Source organism: Schistocerca gregaria, chromosome 7 (genome assembly GCF_023897955.1).
Source record: "Schistocerca gregaria isolate iqSchGreg1 chromosome 7, iqSchGreg1.2, whole genome shotgun sequence".
Classification (NCBI taxonomy): domain Eukaryota; kingdom Metazoa; phylum Arthropoda; class Insecta; order Orthoptera; family Acrididae; genus Schistocerca; species Schistocerca gregaria.
The window spans coordinates 20334244-20357628 of NC_064926.1; positions in this window are offsets into that span (position 1 = coordinate 20334244).

A 23385-nucleotide genomic window follows, 5' to 3' on the forward strand; every position below is an offset into this window, starting at 1 on the left:
TGGAGAAACGTCGGTATGGTGTCTGTTGAATTCAATCCCGATGCAATGTCTGTGTTTCATCAATACTCTGAATTTCCACAGATTACAGAATGCCCCCAGATGTGCTTCGGATACTACTACTGGTCATCCAGGAATCGATCAAAGCGTTGACAGTTTGAGATATTACTCCCATGGAGAAACGTCGGTATGGTGTCTGTTGAATTCAATCCCGATGCAATGTCTGTGTTTCATCAATACTCCGAAGGTCCACAGATTACAGAATGCCCCCAGATGTGCTTCGAATACTACTACTGGTCTTCCAGGAATCGATCAAAGCGTAGACAGTTGGAGACATTACTCCCATGGAGGAAAGTCGGTATGGTGTCCGTTGTATTCAATCCCGATGCAATTTCTGTGTTTCATCAATACTCTGAAGGTCCACAGAATACAGAATGCCCCCAGATGTGCGTCGGATACTACTGCTGGTCTTCCAGGAATCGATCAAAAAGTAGACAGTTGGAGACATTACTCCCATGGAGAAACGTCGGTATGGTGTCTGTTGAATTCAATCCCGATGCAATGTCTGTGTTTCATCAATACTCTGAAGGTCCACAGATTACAGAATGCCCCCAGATGTGCGTCGTATACTACTACTGGCCTTCCAGGAATCGATCAAAGCGTAGACAATTTTGAGACATTACTCCCATGGAGAAAATTTGGTATGGTGCCAGTTGTAATAAATCCTGATGCAATTTCTGCGTTTCATCAACACTGTGAAAGTCCCCAGATTACAGAATGCATCCAGATGTGCTTCGGATGCTACTACTGGTTTCCCAGGTATAGATCAAACCGTAGACAGTTTGAGACATTACTCCCATATAGATAAGTCGGCATGGTGCCTGTTGTATGCAATACCGATGCAATTTCTGTGTTTCATCAACTCTCTGAAAGGCCACAGATTACAGAATGCCTCTAGATTCGCTTCGGATACTACTACTGCTCTTCCAGGAATGTATCAAAACGTAGACAGTTTGAGACATTACTCCCATGGAGAAAAGTTGTCTTGGTCACTGTTGTATTCAATCCCGATGCAATTTCTGTGTTTCATCAAGACTCTGAATGTCCACAGATTACAGAATGCCCCCAGATGTGCGTCGGATACTACTACTTGTCTTCCAGGAATCGATCAATGCGTAGACAGTTTGAGACATTACTCCCATGGAGAAAAGTCGGTATGGTGTCTGTTGTATTCAATCCTGATGCAATTTCTGTGTTTCGTCAATACTCAGAATGTTCACAGATTACAGAATGCCCCCAGATGTGCTTCGGATACTACTACTGGTCTTCCAGGAATCGATCAAAGCGTTAACAGTTTGAGACATTACACCCATGGAGAAACGTCGGTATGGTGTCTGTTGAATTCAATCCCGATGCAATGTCTGTGTTTCATCAATACTCTGAAGGTCCACACATTACAGAATGCCCCCAGATGTGCGTCGGATACTACTACTGGTCTTCCAGGAATCGATCAAAGCGTTGACAATTTGAGACATTAGTCGCATGGAGAAAAGTCGGTATGGTGTCTGTTAAATTCAATCCCGATGCAATGTGTGTTTTTCATCAATATTCTGAAGGTCCACAGATTTTAGAATGCCCCCAGATGTGCGTCGGATACTACTACTGGTCTTCCAGGAATCGATCAAATCGTAGGCAATTTGAGACATTACTCCTATGGAGAAAAGTCGGTATGGTGTCTGTTGTATTCAATCCCGATGCAATTTCTGTTTTTCATCAATACTCTGAAGGTCCACAGATTACAGAATGCCCCCAGATGTGCGTCGGATACTACTACTGGTCTTCCAGGAATCGATCAAAGCGTAGACAGTTTGAGACATTACTCCCATGGAGAAAAGTCGGTATGGTGTCAGTTGTATTCAATCCTGATGCAATTTCTGTGTTTCGTCAATACTCTGAATGTCCACAGATTACAGAATGCCCCCAGATGTGCTTCGGATACTTCTACTGGTCTTCCAGGAATCGCTCAAAGCGTTGACAGTTTGAGACAATACTCCCATGGAGAAACGTCGGTGTGGTGTCTGTTGAATTCAATCCCGATGCTATGTCTGTGTTTCATCAATACTCTGAATGTCCACAGATTACAGAATGCCCCCAGATGTGCTTCGGATACTACTACTGGTTTTCCAGGAATCGATCAAAGCGTTGACAGTTTGAGACATTACTCCCATGGAGAAACGTCGGTATGGTGTCTGTTGAATTCAATCCCGATGCAATGTCTGTGTTTCATCAATACTCTGAAGGTCCACAGATTACAGAATGCCCCCAGATGTGCGTCGGATACTACTACTGGTCTTCCAGGAATCGATCAAATCGTAGGCAATTTGAGACATTACTCCTATGGAGAAAAGTCGGTATGGTGTCTGTTGTATTCAATCCCGATGCAATTTCTGTTTTTCATCAATACTCTGAAGGTCCACAGATTACAGAATGCCCCCAGATGTGCGTCGGATACTACTACTGGTCTTCCAGGAATCGATCAAAGCGTAGACAGTTTGAGACCTTACTCCCATGGAGAAAAGTCGGTATGGTGTCTGTTGTATTCAACCCTGATGCAATTTCAGTGTTTCGTCATTACTCTGAAGGTCCGCAGATTACAGAATGCCCCCAGATGTGCGTCGGATACTACTACTGGTCTTCCAGGAATCGATCAAAGCGTAGACAGTTTGAGACATTACTCCCATGGAGAAAAGTCGGTATGGTGTCTGTTGTATTCAATCCTGATGCAATTTCAGTGTTTCGTCAATACACTGAATGTTCACAGATTACAGAATGCCCCCAGATGATCTTCGGATACTTCTACTGGTCTTCCAGGAATCGCTCAAAGCGTTGACAGTTTGAGACATTACTCCCATGGAGAAACGTCGGTATGGTGTCTGTTGAATTCAATCCCGATGCAATGTCTGTGTTTCATCAATACTCTGAAGGTCCACAGATTACAGAATGCCCCCAGATGTGCGTCGGATACTACTACTGGTCTTCCAGGAATCGATCAAATCGTAGGCAATTTGAGACATTACTCCTATGGAGAAAAGTCGGTATGGTGTCTGTTGTATTCAATCCCGATGCAATTTCTGTTTTTCATCAATACTCTGAAGGTCCACAGATTACAGAATGCCCCCAGATGTGCGTCGGATACTACTACTGGACTTCGAGGAATCGATCAAAGCGTAGACAGTTTGAGACCTTACTCCCATGGAGAAAAGTCGGTATGGTGTCTGTTGTATTCAATCCTGATGCAATTTCAGTGTTTCGTCAATACTCTGAATGTTCACAGATTACAGAATGCCCCCAGATGTGCTTCGGATACTACTACTGGTCTTCCAGGAATCGATCAAAGCGTTGACAGTTGGAGACATTACTCCCATGGAGAAAACTCGGTATGGTGTCTGTTGTATTCAATCCTGATGCAATTTCTGTGTTTCGTCAATACTCTAAATGTCCACAGATTAGAGAATGCCCCCAGATGTGCTTCGGATACTACTACTGGTCTTCCAGGAATCGATCAAAGCGTTGACAGTTTGAGACATTGCTCCCATGGTGAAACGCCGGTATGGTGTCTGTTGAATTCAATCCCGATGCAATGTCTGTGTTTCATCAATACTCTGAATTTCCACAGATTACAGAATGCCCCCAGATGTGCTTCGGATACTACTACTGGTCTTCCAGGAATCGATCAAAGCGTTGACAGTTTGAGACATTACTCCCATGGAGAAACGTCGGTATGGTGTCTGTTGAATTCAATCCCGACGCAATGTCTGTGTTTCATCAATACTCTGAAGGTCCACAGATTACAGAATGCCCCCAGATGTGCGTCGGATACTACTAATGGTCTTCCAGGAATCGATCAAAGCGTAGACAGTTGGAGACATTACTCCCATGGAGAAAAGTCGGTATGGTGTCCGTTGTATTCAATCCCGATGCAATTTCTGTGTTTCATCAATACTCTGAAGGTCCACAGATTACAGAATGCCCCCAGATGTGCGTCGGATGCTACTACTGGTCTTCCAGGAATCGATCAAAGCGTAGACAATTTTGAGACATTACTCCCATGGAGAAAAGTTGGTATGGTGCCAGTTGTAATAAATCCCGATGAAATTTCTGCGTATCATCAACACTGTGAAAGTCCCCAGATTACAGAATGCATCCAGATGTGCTTCGGATGCTACTACTGGTTTCCCAGGTATAGATCAAACCGTAGACAGTTTGAGACATTACTCCCATATAGAAAAGTCGGCATGGTGCCTGTTGTATGCAATACCGATGCAATTTCTGTGTTTCATCAACTCTCTGAAAGGCCACAGATTACAGAATGCCTCTAGATTTGCTTCGGATACTACTACTGCTCTTCCAGGAATGTATCAAAACGTAGACAGTTTGAGACATTACTCCCATGGAGAAAAGTTGGCTTGGTCCCTGTTGCATTCAATCCCAATGCAATTTCTGTGTTTCATCAAGACTCTGAATGTCCACAGATTACAGAATGCCCCCAGATGTGCGTCGGATACTACTACTGGTCTTCCAGGAATCGATCAAAGCGTAGACAGATTGAGACATTACTCCCATGGAGAAAAGTCGGTATGGTGTCTGTTGAATTCAATCCCGATGCAATGTCTGTGTTTCATCAATACTCTGAAGGTCCACAGATTACAGAATGCCCCCAGATGTGCGTCGGATACTGCTACTGGTCTTCCAGGAATCGATCAAAGCGTAGACAGTTTGAGACATTACTCCCATGGAGAAAAGTTGGCTTGGTGCCTGCTGTATTCAATCCCGTTGCAATGTCTGTGTTTCATCAAGACTCTGAATGTCCACAGATTACAGAATGCCCCCAGATGTGCTTCGGATACTACTACTGGTCTTCTAGGAATCGATCAAAACGTAGACAGTTTGAGACATTACGCCCATGGAGAAAAGTCGGTATGGTGTCTGTTGAGTTCAATCCCGATGCAATGTCTGTGTTTCTTCAATACTCTGAAGGTCCACAGATTACAGAATGCCCCCAGATGTGCGTCAGATACTACTACTGGTCTTCCAGGAATCATATAAAGCGTAGACAGTTGGAGATATTACTCCCATGGAGAAAAGTCGGTATGGTGTCTGTTGTAATCAATCCCGATGCAATTTCTGTGATTCATCAATACTCTGAAGTTATACAGATTACAGAATGCCCGCAGAAGTGCGTCGGATACTACTACCAGTCTTCCAGGAATCGATCAAAGCATAGACAGTTTGAGACATTACTCCCATGGAGAAAAGTCGGTATGGTGTCTGTTGAATTCAATCCCGATGCAATGTCTGTGTTTCATCAATACTCTGAAGGTCCACAGGTTACAGAATGCCCCCAGATGTGCGTCGGATACTACTACTGGTCTTCCAGGAATCGATCAAAACATAGACAGTTTGAGACATTACTCCCATGGAGAAAAGTTGGTATGGTGCCAGTTGTAATAAATCCCGATGCAATTTCTGCGTTTCATCAACATTGTGAAAGTCCCCAGATTACAGAATGCATCCAGAGTTGCTTCGGATGCTACTACTGGTTTCCCAGGAATAGATCAAACCGTAGACAGTTTGAGACATTACTCCCATATAGAAAAGTCGGCATGGTGCCTGTTGTATGCAATACCGATGCAATTTCTGTGTTTCATCAACTCTCTGAAAGGCCACAGATTACAGAATGCCTCTAGATTTGCTTCGGATACTACTACTGGTCTTCCAGGAATGTATCAAAACGTAGACAGTTTGAGACAATACTCCCATGGAGAAAAGTTGGCTTGGTGCCTGTTGTATTCAATCCCGATGCAATTTCTAAGTTTCATCAACAATCTGAGTGTCCACAGATTACAGAATGCCCCCAGATGTGCGTCGGATACTACTATTGGTCATCCAGGAATCGATCAAATCGTAGACAGTTTGAGACATTACTCCCATATAGAAAAGTCGGCATGGTGCCTGTTGTATGCAATACCGATGCAATTTCTGTGTTTCATCAACTCTCTGAAAGGCCACAGATTACAGAATGCCTCTAGATTTGCTTCGGATACTACTACTGCTCTTCCAGGAATGTATCAAAACGTAGACAGTTTGAGACATTACTCCCATGGAGAAAAGTTGGCTTGGTCCCTGTTGTATTCAATCCCAATGCAATTTCTGTGTTTCATCAAGACTCTGAATGTCCTCAGATTACAGAATGCCCCCAGATGTGCGTCGGATACTACTACTGATCTTCCAGGAATCGATCAAAGCGTAGACAGATTGAGACATTACTCCCATGGAGAAAAGTCGGTATGGTGTCTGTTGAATTCAATCCCGATGCAATGTGTGTGTTTCATCAATACTATGATGGTCCACAGATTGCAGAATGCCCCCAGATCTGCGTCGGATACTACTACTAATCTTCTAGGAATCGATCAAAACATAGACAGTTCGAGACATTACTCCCATGGAGAAAAGTCGGTATGGTGTCTGTTGTATTCAATCCCGATGCAATTTCTGTGTTTCATCAATACTCTGAAGGTCCACAGATTACAGAATGCCCCCAGATGTGCGTCGGATACTACTACTGGTCTTCCAGGAATCGATCAAAGCGTAGACAGTTTGAGACCTTACTCCTATGGAGAAAAGTCCGTATGGTGTCTGTTGTATTCAATCCCGATGCAATTTGTGTGTTTCATCAATACTTTGAAGGTCCACAAGTTACAGAATGCCCCCAGATGTGCGTCGGATACTACTACTGGTCATCCAGGAATCGATCAAAGCGTAGAAAGTTTGAGACATTACTCCCATGGAGAAAAGTCGGTATGGTGTCTGTTGTATTCAATCCCGACGCAATTTGTGTGTTTCATCAATAATTCTGAAGGTCCACAGACTACAGAATGCCCCCCGATGTGCGTCGGATACTACTACTGGTCTTCCAGGAATCGATCAAAGCGTAGACAATTTGAGACATTACTCCTACGGAGAAATGTCGGTATGGTGTCTGTTGTACTCAATCCCGATGCAATTTCTGTGTTTCATCAATACTCTGAAGGTCCACAGATTACAGAATGCGCCCAAATGTGCGTCGGATACTTCTACTGGTCTTCCAGGTGTCGATCAAAGCGTAGACAGGTTGAGGCATTACTCCCATTTAGAAAACTGGGTATGGTGTCTGTTGTTTTCAATCCCGATGCAATTTCTGTGTTTCAGCAATACTCTGAAGGTCCACAGATTACAGAATGCCCCTAGATGTGCGTCGGATACTACTACTGGTCTTCCAGGAATCGATCAAAGCGTTGACAGTTTGCGACATTACTGCCATGGAGTAAAGTCGGTATGGTGTCTGTTGTATTCAATCCCGATGCAATTTCTGTGCTTCATCAATACTCTGAAAGTCCACAGATTACAGAATGCCCCCAGATGTAAGTCGGATACCACTACTGGTCTTCCAGGAGTCGATCAAATCGTAGACAAGTTAAGGCATTACTCCCATGGAGAAAAGTCGGATGGTGTCTGTTGTATTCAATCCCGATGCAATTTCTGCGTTTCATCAATACTCTGAAAGTTCACAGATTACAGAATGCCCCCAGATGTGCGTCGGATACTACTACTGGTCTTCCAGGAATCGTTCAAAGCGTAGACAGTTTGAGACATTACTCCCATGGAGAAAAGTTGGTATGGTGCCAGTTGTAATAAATCCCGATGCAATTTCTGTGTTTCATCAAGACTCTGAATGTCCACAGATTACAGAATTCCCCCAGATGTGCGTCGGATACTACTACTGGTCTTCCAGGAATCGATCAAAGCGTAGACAGTTTGAGACATTACTCCCATTGAGAAAAGTCGGTATGGTGCCTGTTGAATTCAATCCCGATGCAATGTGTGTGTTTCATCAATACTCTGAAGGTCCACAGATTGCAGAATGCCCCCAGATGTGCGTCGGATACTACTACTGGTCTTCTAGGAATCGATCAAAGCATAGACAGTTTGAGACATTACTCCCATGGAGAAAAGTCGGTATGTTGTCTGTTGTATTCAATCCCGATGCAATTTCTGTGTTTCATCAGTACTCTGAAGGTCCACAGATTACAGAATGCCCCTATATATGCGTCGGATACTACTACTGGTCTTCCAGGAATCGATCAAAGCGTAGACAGTTTGAGACATTACTCTTATGGAGAAAAGTCCGTATGTTGCCTGTTGTATTCCATCCCGATGCAATTTGTGTGTTTCATCAATACTTTGAAGGTCCACAGATTACAGAATGCCCCCAGATGTGCGTCGGATACTACTACTGGTCATCCAGGAATCGATCAAAGCGTAGAAAGTTTGAGACATTACTCCCATGGAGAAAAGTTGGTATGGTCTCTGTTGTATTCAATCCCGATGCAATTTCTGAGCTTCATCTACACTCTGAAGGGAAACAGATTACAGAATGCCTCCAGATATTCTTCGGATGTTACTACTGTTCTTCTAGGAATCGATCAAAGCGTAGACAGTTGGAGTCATTACTCCCTTGGAGAAAAGTTGGTATGGTGCCAACTGTAATTAATCCCGATGCAATTTCTGTATTTCATCAAGACTCTGAATGTCCACAGATTACAGAATGCCCCCAGATGTGCGTCGGATACTACTACTGGTCTTCCAGGAATCGATCAAAGCGTAGACAATTTGAGACATTACTCCTACGGAGAAATGTCGGTATGGTGTCTGTTGTATTCAATCCCGATGCAATTTCTGTGTTTCATCAATACTCTGAAGGTCCACAGATTACAGAATGCGCCCAGATGTGCGTCGGATACTACTACTGGTCTTCCAGCAGTCGATCAAGCCGTAGACAGGTTGAGGCATTACTCCCATGGAGAAAACTCGGTATGGTGTCTGTTGTATTCAATCCCGATGCAGTTTCTGAGTTTCATCGACACTCTGAAGGTCCACAGATTACAGATTGCCTCCAGATATTCTTCGGATTCTACTACTGTTCTTCTAGGAATCGATCAAAGCGTAGACAGTTGGAGACATTACTCCCATGGAGAAAAGTTGGTATGGTGCCAGTTGTAATAAATCCCGATGCTATTTCTGCGTTTCATCAACATTGTGAAAGTCCCCAGATTACAGAATGCATCCAGAGTTGCTTCGGATGCTACTACTGGTTTCCCAGGAATAGATCAAACCGTAGACAGTTTGAGACATCACTCCCATATAGAAAAGTCGGCATGGTGCCTGTTGTATTCAGTCCCGATGCAATATCTGTGTTTCATCAATACTCTGAAAGTCCACAGATTATAGAATGCCCCCAGATGTGCGTCGGATAATACTACTGGTCTTCCAGGAATCGATCAAAGCATAGACAGTTTGAGACATTACTCCCATGGAGAAAAGTCGGTATGGTGTCTGTTGTATTCAATCCCGATGCAATATCTGTGTTTCATCAATACTCTGAAGGTCCACAGATTACAGAATGCCCCCAGATGTGCGTCGGATACTACTACTGGTCTTCCAGGAATCGATCAAAGCGTAGACAGTTTGAGACATTACTCCCATGGAGAAAAGTCGGTATGGTCTCTGTTGTATTCAATCCCGATGCAAATTGTGTGTTTCATCAATACTTTGAAGGTCCACAGATTACAGAATGCCCCCAGATGTGCGTCGGATACTATTACTGGTCATCCAGGAATCGATCAAAGCGTAGAAAGTTCGAGCCATTACTCCCATGGAGAAAAGTCGGTATGGTATCAATTGTATTCAATCACGATGCAATTTGTGTGTTTCATCAATAATCTGAAGGTCCACAGATTACAGAATGCCCCCAGATGTGCTTCGGATACTACTACTGGTCTTCCAGGAATCGATCAAAAAGCGTAGACAGTTTGAGACATTAGTCCCATGGAGAAAAGTCGGTATGGTCTCTGTTGTATTCGATTCCGATGCAAATTGTGTGTTTCATCAATACTTTGAAGGTCCACAGATTACAGAATGCCCCCAGATGTGCGTCGGATACTACTACTGGTCATCCAGGAATCGATCAAAGCGTAGAAACTTCGAGCCATTACTCCCATGGAGAAAAGTCGGTATGGTATCTGTTGTATTCAATCCCGATGCAATTTGTGTGTTTCATCAATAATCTGAAGGTCCACAGATTACAGAATGCCCCCAGATGTGCGTCGGATACTACTACTGGTCTTCCAGAAATCGATCAAAGCGTAGACAATTTGAGACATTACTACCATGGAGAAAAGTCGGTATGGTGTCTGTTGTATTCAATCCCGATGCAATATCTGCGTTTCATCAATACTCTGAAAATCCACAGATTACAGAATGCCCCCAGATGTGCGTCGTATACTGGTCTTCCAGGAATCGATCAAAGCGTAGACAGTTTGAGACATTACTCCCATGGAGAAAAGTCTTTATGGTGTCTGTTGTATTCAATCCCGATGCAATTTGTGTGTTTCATCAATACTCTGAAGGTCCACAGATTACAGAATGCCCCCAGATGTGCGTCGGATACTACTACTGGTCTTCCAGGAATCGATCAAAGCGTAGATAGTTTGAGACATTACTCCCATGGAGAGACGTTGGTATGGTCCCTGTTGTATACAATCCCGATGCCATTTCTGAGCTTCATCAACACTCTGAAGGTCCACAGATTATAGAATGCCTCCAGATATTCTTCGGATGCTACTACTGTTCTTATAGGAATCGATCAAAGCGTAGACAGTTTGAGACATTACTCCCATGGAGAAAAGTTGGTATGGTCTCTGTTGTATTCAATCCCGATGCAATTTCTGAGCTTCATCAACACTCTGAAGGTCCACAGATTACAGAATGCCTCCAGATATTCTTCGGATGCTACTACCGTTCCTCTAGGAATCGGTCAAAGCGTAGACAGTTGGAGACATTACTCCCATGGAGAAAAGTTGGTATGGTGCCAGTTGTAATAAATCCCGATGCAATTTCTGCGTTTCATCAACATTGTGAAAGTCCCCAGATTACAGAATGCATCCAGAGTTGCTTCGGATGCTACTACTGGTTTCCCAGGAATAGATCAAACCGTAGACAGTTTGAGACATTACTCCCATATAGAAAAGTCGGCATGGTGCCTGTTGTATGCAATACCGATGCAATTTCTGTGTTTCATCAACTCTCTGAAAGGCCACAGATTACAGAATGCCTCTAGATTTGCTTCGGATACTACTACTGCTCTTCCAGGAATGTATCAAAACGTAGACAGTTTGAGACATTACTCCCATGGAGAAAAGTTGGCTTGGTCCCTGTTGTATTCAATCCCAATGCAATTTCTGTGTTTCATCAAGACTCTGAATGTCCACAGATTACAGAATGCCCCCAGATGTGCGTCGGATACTACTACTGGTCTTTCAGGAATCGATCAAAGCGTAGACAGATTGAGACATTACTCCCATGGAGAAAAGTCCGTATGGTGTCTGTTGAATTCAATCCCGATGCAATGTGTGTGTTTCATCAATACTATGATGGTCCACAGATTGCAGAATAACCCCAGATCTGCGTCGGATACTACTACTGATCTTCTAGGAATCGATCAAAACATAGACAGTTTGAGACATTACTCCCATGGAAAAAGTCGGTATGGTGTCTGTTGTATTCAATCCCGATGCAATTTCTGTGTTTCATCAATACTCTGAAGGTCCACAGATTACAGAATGCCCCCAGATGTGCGTCGGATACTACTACTGGTCTTCCAGGAATGTATCAAATCGTAGACAGTTTGAGACCTTACTCCTATGGAGAAAAGTCCGTATGGTGTCTGTTGTATTCAATCCCGATGCAATTTGTGCGTTTCATCAATACTTTGAAGGTCCACAAATTACAGAATGCCCCCAGATGTGCGTCGGATACTACTACTGGTCATCCAGGATACGATCAAAGCGTAGAAAGTTTGAGACATTACTCCCATGGAGAATAGTCGGTATGGTGTCTGTTGTATTCAATCCCGACGCAATTTGTGTGTTTCATCAATAATTCTGAAGGTCCACAGACTACAGAATGCCCCCAGATGTGCGTCGGATACTACTACTGGTCTTCTATGAATCGATCAAAGCGTAGACAATTCGAGACATTACTCCTACGGAGAAATGTCGGTATGGTGTCTGTTGTATTCAATCCCGATGCAATTTCTGTGTTTCATCAATACTCTGAAGGTCCACAGATTACAGAATGCGCCCAAATGTGCGTCGGATACTTCTACTGGTCTTCCAGGACTTGATCAAATCGTAGACAGGTTGAGGCATTACTCCCATTTAGAAAACTGGGTATGGTGTCTGTTGTATTCAATCCCTATGCATTTTCTGAGCTTCATCAAGACTCTGAATGTCCACAGATTACAGAATGCCCCCAGATGTGCGTCGGATACTACTACTAGTCTTCCAGGAATCGATCAAAGCGTAGACAGTTTGAGACATTACTCCCATATAGAAAAGTCGGCATGGTGCCTGTTGTATGCAATACCGATGCAATTTCTGTGTTTCATCAACTCTCTGAAAGGCCACAGATTACAGAATGCCTCTAGATTTGCTTCGGATACTACTACTGGTCTTCCAGGAATGTATCAAAACGTAGACAGTTTGAGACAATACTCCCATGGAGAAAAGTTGGCTTGGTGCCTGTTGTTTTCAATCCCGATGCAATTTCTAAGTTTCATCAACAATCTGAGTGTCCACAGATTACAGAATGCCCCCAGATGTGCGTCGGATACTACTATTGGTCATCCAGGAATCGATCAAATCGTAGACAGTTTGAGACATTACTCCCATGGAGAAAATTCGGTATGGTATCTGTTGTATTCAATCCCGATGCAATTTGTGTGTTTCATCAATAATCTGAAGGTCCACAGATTACAGAATGCCCCGCAGATGTGCGTCGGATTCTACTACTGGTCTTCCAGGAATCGATCAAAGCGTAGAAAATTTGAGACATTACTACCATGGAGAAAAGTCGGTATGGTGTCTGTTGTATTCAATCCCGATGCAATTTCTGTGTTTCAGCAATACTCTGAAGGTCCACAGATTAGAGAATGCCCCTAGATGTGCGTCGGATACTACTACTGGTCTTCCAGGAATCGATCAAAGCGTTGACAGTTTGCGACATTACTGCCATGGAGTAAAGTCGGTATGGTGTCTGTTGTATTCAATCCCGATGCAATTTCTGTGCTTCATCATTACTCTGAAGGTCCACAGATTACAGAATGCCCCCAGATGTAAGTCGGATACCACTACTGGTCTTCCAGGAGTCGATCAAATCGTAGACAAGTTAAGGCATTACTCCCATGGAGAAAAGTCGGATGGTGTCTCTTGTATTCAATCCCGATGCAATTTCTGCGTTTCATCAATACTCTGAAAGTTCACAGATTACAGAATGCCCCCAGATGTGCGTCGGATACTACTACTGGTCTTCCAGGAATCGATCAAAGCGTAGACAGTTTGAGACATTACTCCCATGGAGAAAAGTTGGTATGGTCTCTGTTGTATTCAATCCCGATGCAATTTCTGTGTTTCATCAATACTCTGAAGGTCCACAGATTACAGAATGCGCCCAGATGTGCGTCGGATACTACTACTGGTCTTCCAGCAGTCGATCAAGCCGTAGACAGGTTGAGGCATTACTCCCATGGAGAAAACTCGGTATGGTGTCTGTTGTATTCAATCCCGATGCAGTTTCTGAGTTTCATCGACACTCTGAAGGTCCACAGATTACAGATTGCCTCCAGATATTCTTCGGATTCTACTACTGTTCTTCTAGGAATCGATCAATGCGTAGACAGTTGGAGACATTACTCCCATGGAGAAAAGTTGGTATGGTGCCAGTTGTAATAAATCCCGATGCAATTTCTGCGTTTCATCAACATTGTGAAAGTCCCCAGATTACAGAATGCATCCAGAGTTGCTTCGGATGCTACTACTGGTTTCCCAGGAATAGGTCAAACCGTAGACAGTTTGAGACATTACTCCCATATAGAAAAGTCGGCATGGTGCCTGTTGTATTCAATCCCGATGCAATATCTGTGTTTCATCAATACTCTGAAGGTCCACAGATTATAGAATGCCCCCAGATGTGCGTCGGATAATACTACTGGTCTTCCAGGAATCGATCAAAGCATAGACAGTTTGAGACATTACTCCCATGGAGAAAAGTCGGTATGGTGTCTGTTGTATTCAGTCCCGATGCAATATCTGTGTTTCATCAATACTCTGAAGGTCCACAGATTACAGAATGCCCCCAGATGTGCGTCGGATACTACTACTGGTCTTCCAGGAATCGATCAAAGCGTAGACAGTTTGAGACATTACTCCCATGGAGAAAAGTCGGTATGGTCTCTGTTGTATTCAATCCCGATGCAAATTGTGTGTTTCATCAATACTTTGAAGGTCCACAGATTACAGAATGCCCCCAGATGTGCGTCGGATACTACTACTGGTAATCCAGGAATCGATCAAAGCGTAGAAAGTTCGAGCCATTACTCCCATGGAGAAAAGTCGGTATGGTATCAATTGTATTCAATCACGATGCAATTTGTGTGTTTCCTCAATAATCTGAAGGTCCACAGATTACAGAATGCCCCCAGATGTGCTTCGGATACTACTACTGGTCTTCCAGGAATCGATCAAAAGCGTAGACAGTTTGAGACATTAGTCCCATGGAGAAAAGTCGGTATGGTCTCTGTTGTATTCAATTCCGATGCAAATTGTGTGTTTCATCAATACTTTGAAGGTCCACAGATTACTGAATGCCCCCAGATGTGCGTCGGATACTACTACTGGTCATCCAGGAATCGATCAAAGCGTAGAAAGTTCGAGCCATTACTCCCATGGAGAAAAGTCGGTATGGTATCTGTTGTATTCAATCCCGATGCAATTTGTGTGTTTCATCAATAATCTGAAGGTCCACAGATTACAGAATGCCCCCAGATGTGCGTCGCATACTACTACTGGTCTTCCAGAAATCGATCAAAGCGTAGACAATTTGAGACATTACTACCATGGAGAAAAGTCGGTATGGTGTCTGTTGTATTCAATCCCGATGCAATTTCTGTGTTTCATCAATACTCTGAAGGTCCACAGATTACAGAATGCCCCTAGATGTGCGTCGGATACTACTACTGGTCATCCAGGAATCGATCAAATCGTAGACAGTTTGAGGCATTACTCCCATGGACAAAAGTCGGTATGGTGTCTGTTGTATTCAATCCCGATGCAATTTCTGCGTTTCATCAATACTCTGAAAATTCACAGATTACAGAATGCCCCCAGATGTGCGTCGTATACTGGTCTTCCAGGTATCGATCAAAGCGTAGACAGTTTGAGACATTACTCCCATGGAGAAAAGTCTTTATGGTGTCTGTTGAATTCAATCCCGATGCAATTTGTGTGTTTCATCAATACCCTGAAGGTCCACAGATTACAGAATGCCCCCAGATGTGCGTCGGATACTACTACTGGTCTTCCAGGAATCGATCAAAGCGTAGATAGTTTGAGACATTACTCCCATGGAGAGACGTTGGTATGGTCCCTGTTGTATTCAATCCCGATGCCATTTCTGAGCTTCATCAACACTCTGAAGGTCCACAGATTATAGAATGCCTCCAGATATTCTTCGGATGCTACTACTGTTCTTCTAGGAATCGATCAAAGCGTAGACAGTTTGAGACATTACTCCCATGGAGAAAAGTTGGTATGGTCTCTGTTGTATTCAATCCCGATGCAATTTCTGAGCTTCATCAACACTCTGAAGGTCCACAGATTACAGAATGCCTCCAGATATTCTTCGGATGCTACTACCGTTCTTCTAGGAATCGGTCAAAGCGTAGACAGTTGGAGACATTACTCCCATGGAGAAAAGTTGGTATGGTGCCAGTTGTAATAAATCCCGATGCAATTTCTGCGTTTCATCAACATTGTGAAAGTCCCCAGATTACAGAATGCATCCAGAGTTGCTTCGGATGCTACTACTGGTTTCCCAGGAATAGATCAAACCGTAGACAGTTTGAGACATTTCTCCCATATAGAAAAGTCGGCATGGTGCCTGTTGTATGCAATACTGATGCAATTTCTGTGTTTCATCAACTCTCTGAAAGGCCACAGATTACAGAAAGCCTCTAGAATTGCTTCGGATACTACTACTGGTCCTCCAGGAATGTATCAAAACGTAGACAGTTTGAGACATTACTCCCATGGAGAAAAGTTGGCTTGGTGCCTGTTGTATTCAATCCCCATGCAATTTTTAAGTTTCATCAACAATCTGAGTGTCCACAGATTACAGAATGCCCCCAGATGTGCGTCGGATACTACTACTGGTCATCCAGGAATCGATCAAATCGTAGACAGTTTGAGACATTACTCCGATGGAGAAAAGTCGGTATGGTGTCTCTTTTATTCAATCCCGATGCAATTTGTGTGTTTCATCAATACTCTGAAGGTCCACAGATTACAGAATGCCCCCAGATGCGCGTCGGATACTACTACTGGTCTTCCAGGAATCGATCAAATCGTAGGCAATTTGAGACATTACTCCCATGGAGAAAAGTCGGTATGGTGTTTGTTGTATTCAATCCTGATGCAATTTCTGTGTTTCGCCGATACTCTGAATGTCATCAGATTACAGAATGCCCCCAGATGTGCTTCGGATACTACTACTGGTCTTCCAGGAATCGATCAAAGCGTAGACAGTTGGAGACATTACTCCTATGGAGAAAAGTCGGTATGGTGTCTTTTGTATTCAATCCCAATGCAATTTCTGTGTTTCATCAATACTCTGAAGGTCCACAGATTACAGAATGCCCCCAGATGTGCGTCGGATGCTACTACTGGTCTTCCAGGAATCGATCAAAGCGTAGACAATTTTGAGACATTACTCCCAAGGAGAAACGTTGGTATGGTGCCAGTTGTAATAAATCCCGATGCAATTTCTGCGTTTCATCAACACTGTGAAAGTCCCCAGATTACAGATGCATCCAGATGTGCTTCGGATGCTACTACTGGTTTACCAGGTATAGATCAAACCGTAGACAGTTTGAGACATTACTCACATATAGAAAAGTCGGCATGGTGCCTGTTGTATGCAATACCGATGCTATTTCTGTGTTTCATCAACTCTATGAAAGGCCACAGATTACAGAATGCCTCTAGATTTGCCATGGATACTACTACTGCTCTTCCAGGAATGTATCAAAACGTAGACAGTTTGAGACGTTAGTCCCATGGAGAAAAGTTGGCTTGGTGCCTGTTGTATTCAATCCCGATGCAATTTCTGTGTTTCATCAAGACTCTAAATGTCCACAGATTACAGAATGCCCCCAGATGTGCTTCGGATACTACTACTGATCTTCCAGGAATCGATCAAAGCGTAGACAGTTTGAGACCTTACTCCCGTGGAGAAAAGTCGGTATGGTGTCTGTTGAATTCAATCCCGATGCAATGTCTGTGTTTCATAAATACTCTGAAGCTCCACAGATTACAGAATGGCCCCAGATGTGCGTCGGATACTACTACTGGTCTTCCAGGAATCGATCAAAGCGTTGACAATTTGAGACATTACTCCCATGGAGAAAAGTCGGTATGGTGTCTGCTGTATTAAATCCCGATGCAATTTCTGTGTTTCATCAATACTCTGAAGGTCCACAGATTACAGAATGCCCCCAGATGTGCGTCGGATACTACTACTGGTCTTCCAGGAATCGATGAAAGCGTAGACAGTTGGAGACATTACTCCCATGGAGAAAAGTCGGTATGGTGTCCGTTGTATTCAATCCCGATGCAATTTCTGTGTTTCATCAATACTCTGAAGGTCCACAGATTACAGAATGCCCCCAGATGTGCGTCGGTTACTACTACTGGTCTTCCAGGAAACGATCAAAGCATAGACAGTTTGAGACATTACTCCCATGGAGAAAAGTCGGTATGGTGTTTTTTGTATTCAATCCCAATGCAATTTCTGTGTTTCATCAATACTCTGAAGCTCCACAGATTACAGAATGCCACCAGATGTGCGTCGGATGCTACTACTGGTCTTCCAGGAATCAATCAAAGCGTAGACAATTTTGAGACATTACTCCCATGGAGAAAAGTTGGTATGGTGCCAGTTGTAATAAATCCCGATGCAATTTCGGCGTTTCATCAACACTGTGAAACTCCCCAGATTACAGAATGCATCCAGATGTGCTTCGGATACTACTACTGGTTTCCCAGGTATAGATCAAACCGTAGACAGTTTGAGACATTACTCCCATATAGAAAAGACGGCATGGTGCCTGTTGTATGCAATACCGATACTATTTCTGTGTTTCATCAACTCTCTGAAAGGCCACAGATTACCGAATGCCTCTAGATTTGCTTCGGATACTACTACTGGTCTTCCAGGAATGTATCAAAACGTAGACAGTTTGAGACATTACTCCCATGGAGAAAAGTTGGCTTGGTGCCTGTTGTATTCAATCCCGATGCAATTTCTGTGTTTCATCAAGACTCTGAATGTCCACAGATTACAGAATGCCCCCAGATGTGCTTCGGATACTACTACTGGTCTTCCAGGAATCGATCAAAGCGTAGACAATTTGAGTCATTACTCCCATGGAGAAAAGTCTATATGGTGTCTGTTGAATTCAATCCCGATGAAATGTCTGTGTTTCATCAATACTCTGAAGGTGCACAGATTACAGAATGCCCCCAGATGTGCGTCGGATACTACTACTGGTCTTCCAGGAATCGATCAAAGCGTAGACAGTCGGAGACATTACTCCCATGGAGAAAAGTCGGTATGGTGTCTGTTGTATTCAATCCCGATGCAATTTGTGTGTTTCGTCAATACTTTGAAGGTCCACAGATTACAGAATGCCCCCAGATGTGCGTCGGATCCTACTACTGGTCATCCAGGAATCGATTAAAGCGTAGAAAGTTTGAGACATTACTCCCATGGAGAAAAGTCGGTATGGTGTCTGTTGTATTCAATCCCGATGCAATTTGTGTGTTTCATCAATAATCTGAAGGTCCACAGATTACAGAATGCCCCCAGATGTGCGTCGGATACTACGACTGGTCTCCCAGGAATCGATCAAAGCGTAGACAATTTGAGACATTACTCCCATGGAGAAAAGTCGGTATGGTGTCTGTTGTATTCAATCCCGATGCAATTTCTGTGTTTCATCAATACTCTGAAGGTCCACAGATTACGGAATGCCAATATATGTGCGTCGGATACTACTACTGGTCTTCCAGGAATCGATCAAAGCGTAGACAGTTCTTGACATTACTCCCATGGAGAAAAGTCGGTATGGTGTCCGTTGTATTCAATCCCGATGCAATTTCTGTGTTTCATCAATACTCTGAAGGTCCACAGATTACAGAATGCCCCCAGATGTGCGTCGGTTACTATTACTGGTCTTCCAGGAAACGATCAAAGCATAGACAGTTTGAGACATTAGTCCCATGGAGAAAAGTTGGTATGGTGTCTTTTGTATTCAATCCCAATGCAATTTCTGTGTTTCATCAATACTCTGAAGGTCCACAGATAACAGAATGCCACCAGATGTGCGTCGGATGCTACTACTGGTCTTCCAGGAATCGATCAAAGCGTAGACAATTTTGAGACATTACTCCCATGGAGAAAAGTTGGTATGGTGCCAGTTATAATAAATCCTGATGCAATTTCTGCGTTTCATCAACACTGTGAAAGTCCCCAGAATACAGAATGCATCCAGATGTGCTTCGGATACTACTACTGGTTTCCCAGGTATAGATCAAACCGTAGACAGTTTGAGACATTACTCCCATATAGAAAAGTCGGCATGGTGCCTGTTGTATGCAATACCGATGCTATTTCTGTGTTTCATCAACTCTCTGAAAGGCCACAGATTACAGAATGCCCCCAGATGTGCTTCGGATACTACTACTGGTCTTCCAGGAATCGATCAAAGCGTAGACAATTTGAGTCATTACTCCCATGGAGAAAAGTCGGTATGGTGTCTGTTGAATTCAATCCCGATGCAATGTCTGTGTTTCATCAATACTCTGAAGGTGCACTGATTACAGAATGGCCCCAGATGTGCTTCGGATACAACTACTGGTCTTCCAGGAATCGATCTAAGCGTAGACAGTTTGAAACATTACTCCCATGGAGAAAAGTCGGTATGGTGTCTGTTGAATTCAATCCCGATGCAATGTCTGTGTTTCATCAATACTCTGAAGGTCCACAGATTACAGAATGCCCCCAGATGTGCGTCGGTTACTACTACTGGTCTTCCAGGAAACGATCAAAGCATAGACAGTTTGAGACATTAGTCCCATGGAGAAAAGTCGGTATGGTGTCTTTTGTATTCAATCCCAATGCAATTTCTGTGTTTCATCAATACTCTGAAGGTTCACAGATTACAGAATGCCCCCAGATGTGCGTCGGATGCTACTACTGGTCTTAAAGGAATCGATCAAAGCGTAGATAATTTTGAGACATTACCCCCATGGAGAAAAGTTGGTATGGTGCCAGTTGTAATAAATCCCGATGCAATTTCTGCGTTTCATCAACACTGTGAAAGTCCCCAGATTACAGAATGCATCCAGATGTGCTTCGGATGCTACTACTGGTTTACCAGGTATAGATCAAACCGTAGACAGTTTGAGACATTACTCCCATAGAGAAAAGTCGGCATGGTGCCTGTTGTATGCAATACCGATACTATTTCTGTGTTTCATCAACTCTCTGAAAGGCCACAGATTACAGAATGCCTCTAGATTTGCTTCGGATACTACTACTGCTCTTCTAGGAATGTATCAAAACGTAGACAGTTTGAGACGTTACTTCCATGGAGAAAAGTTGGCTTGGTGCCTGTTGCATTCAATCCCGATGCAATTTCTGTGTTTCATCAAGACTCTGAATGTCCACAGATTACAGAATGCCCCCAGATGTGCTTCGGATACTACCACTGGTCTTCCAGGAATCGATCAAAGCGTAGACAGTTTGAGACCTTACTCCCGTGGAGAAAAGTCGGTATGGTGTCTGTTGAATTCAATCCCGATGCAATGTCTGTGTTTCATAAATACTCTGAAGCTCCACAGATTACAGAATGGCCCCAGATGTGCGTCGGATACTACTACTGGTCTTCCAGGAATCGATCAAAGCGTTGACAATTTGAGACATTACTCCCATGGAGAAAAGTCGGTATGGTGTCTGCTGTATTAAATCCCGATGCAATTTCTGTGTTTCATCAATACTCTGAAGGTCCACAGATTACAGAATGCCCCCAGATGTGCGTCGGATACTACTACTGGTCTTCCAGGAATCGATGAAAGCGTAGACAGTTGGAGACATTACTCCCATGGAGAAAAGTCGGTATGGTGTCCGTTGTATTCAATCCCGATGCAATTTCTGTGTTTCATCAATACTCTGAAGGTCCACAGATTACAGAATGCCCCCAGATGTGCGTCGGTTACTACTACTGGTCTTCCAGGAAACGATCAAAGCATAGACAGTTTGAGACATTACTCCCATGGAGAAAAGTCGGTATGGTGTTTTTTGTATTCAATCCCAATGCAATTTCTGTGTTTCATCAATACTCAGAAGCTCCACAGATTACAGAATGCCACCAGATGTGCGTCGGATGCTACTACTGGTCTTCCAGGAATCAATCAAAGCGTAGACAATTTTGAGACATTACTCCCATGGAGAAAAGTTGGTATGGTGCCAGTTGTAATAAATCCCGATGCAATTTCGGCGTTTCATCAACACTGTGAAACTCCCCAGATTACAGAATGCATCCAGATGTGCTTCGGATACTACTACTGGTTTCCCAGGTATAGATCAAACCGTAGACAGTTTGAGACATTACTCCCATATAGAAAAGTCGGCATGGTGCCTGTTGTATGCAATACCGATACTATTTCTGTGTTTCATCAACTCTCTGAAAGGCCACAGATTACCGAATGCCTCTAGATTTGCTTCGGATACTACTACTGGTCTTCCAGGAATGTATCAAAACGTAGACAGTTTGAGACATTACTCCCATGGAGAAAAGTTGGCTTGGTGCCTGTTGTATTCAATCCCGATGCAATTTCTGTGTTTCATCAAGACTCTGAATGTCCACAGATTACAGAATGCCCCCAGATGTGCTTCGGATACTACTACTGGTCTTCCAGGAATCGATCAAAGCGTAGACAATTTGAGTCATTACTCCCATGGAGAAAAGTCTATATGGTGTCTGTTGAATTCAATCCCGATGAAATGTCTGTGTTTCATCAATACTCTGAAGGTGCACAGATTACAGAATGCCCCCAGATGTGCGTCGGATACTACTACTGGTCTTCCAGGAATCGATCAAAGCGTAGACAGTCGGAGACATTACTCCCATGGAGAAAAGTCGGTATGGTGTCTGTTGTATTCAATCCCGAAGCAATTTCTGTGTTTCATCAATACTCTGAAGGTCCACAGATTAGAGAATGCCCCCAGATGAGCGTCGGATACTACTACTGGTCTTCCAGGAATCGCTCAAAGCGTAGACCATTTGAGACATTACTCCCATGGAGAAATGTCCGTATGGTGTCTGTTGTATTCAATACCGATGCAATTTCTGTGTTTCATCAATACTCTGAAGGTCCACAGATTACAGAATGCCCCCAGATGTGCGTCGGATACTACTACTGGTTTTCCAGGAATCGATCAAAGCGTAGACAGTTTGAGACATTACTCCTATGGAGAAAAGTCCGTATCGTGTCTGTTGTATTCAATCCCGATGCAATTTGTGTTTCATCAATACTTTGAAGGTCCACAGATTACAGAATGCCCCCAGATGTGCGTAGGATACTACTACTGGTCATCCAGGAATCGATCAAAGCGTAGAAAGTTTGAGACATTACTCCCATGGAGAAAAGTCGGTATGGTGTTTGTTGTATTCAATCCCGATGCAATTTCTGTGTTTCATCAATACTCTGAAGGTCCGCAGATTACAGAATGCCACCAGATGAGCGTCGGATACTACTACTGGTCTTCCAGGAATCGATCAAAGCGTAAACAATTTGAGACATTACTCCCATGGGGAAAAGTCGGTATGGTGTCTGTTGTATTCAATACCGGTGCAATTTCTGTGCTTCATCAATACTCTGAAGGTCCACAGATTACAGAATGCCCCCAGATTTGCGTCGGATACTACTACTGGTCTTCCAGGAATCGATCAAAGCGTAGACAGTTTGAGACATTACTCCTATGGAGAAAAGTCCGTATCGTGTCTGTTGTATTCAATCCCGATGCAATTTGTGTGTTTCATCAATACTTTGAAGGTCCACAGATTACAGAATGCCCCCAGATGTGCGTCGGATACTACTACTGGTCATCCAGGAA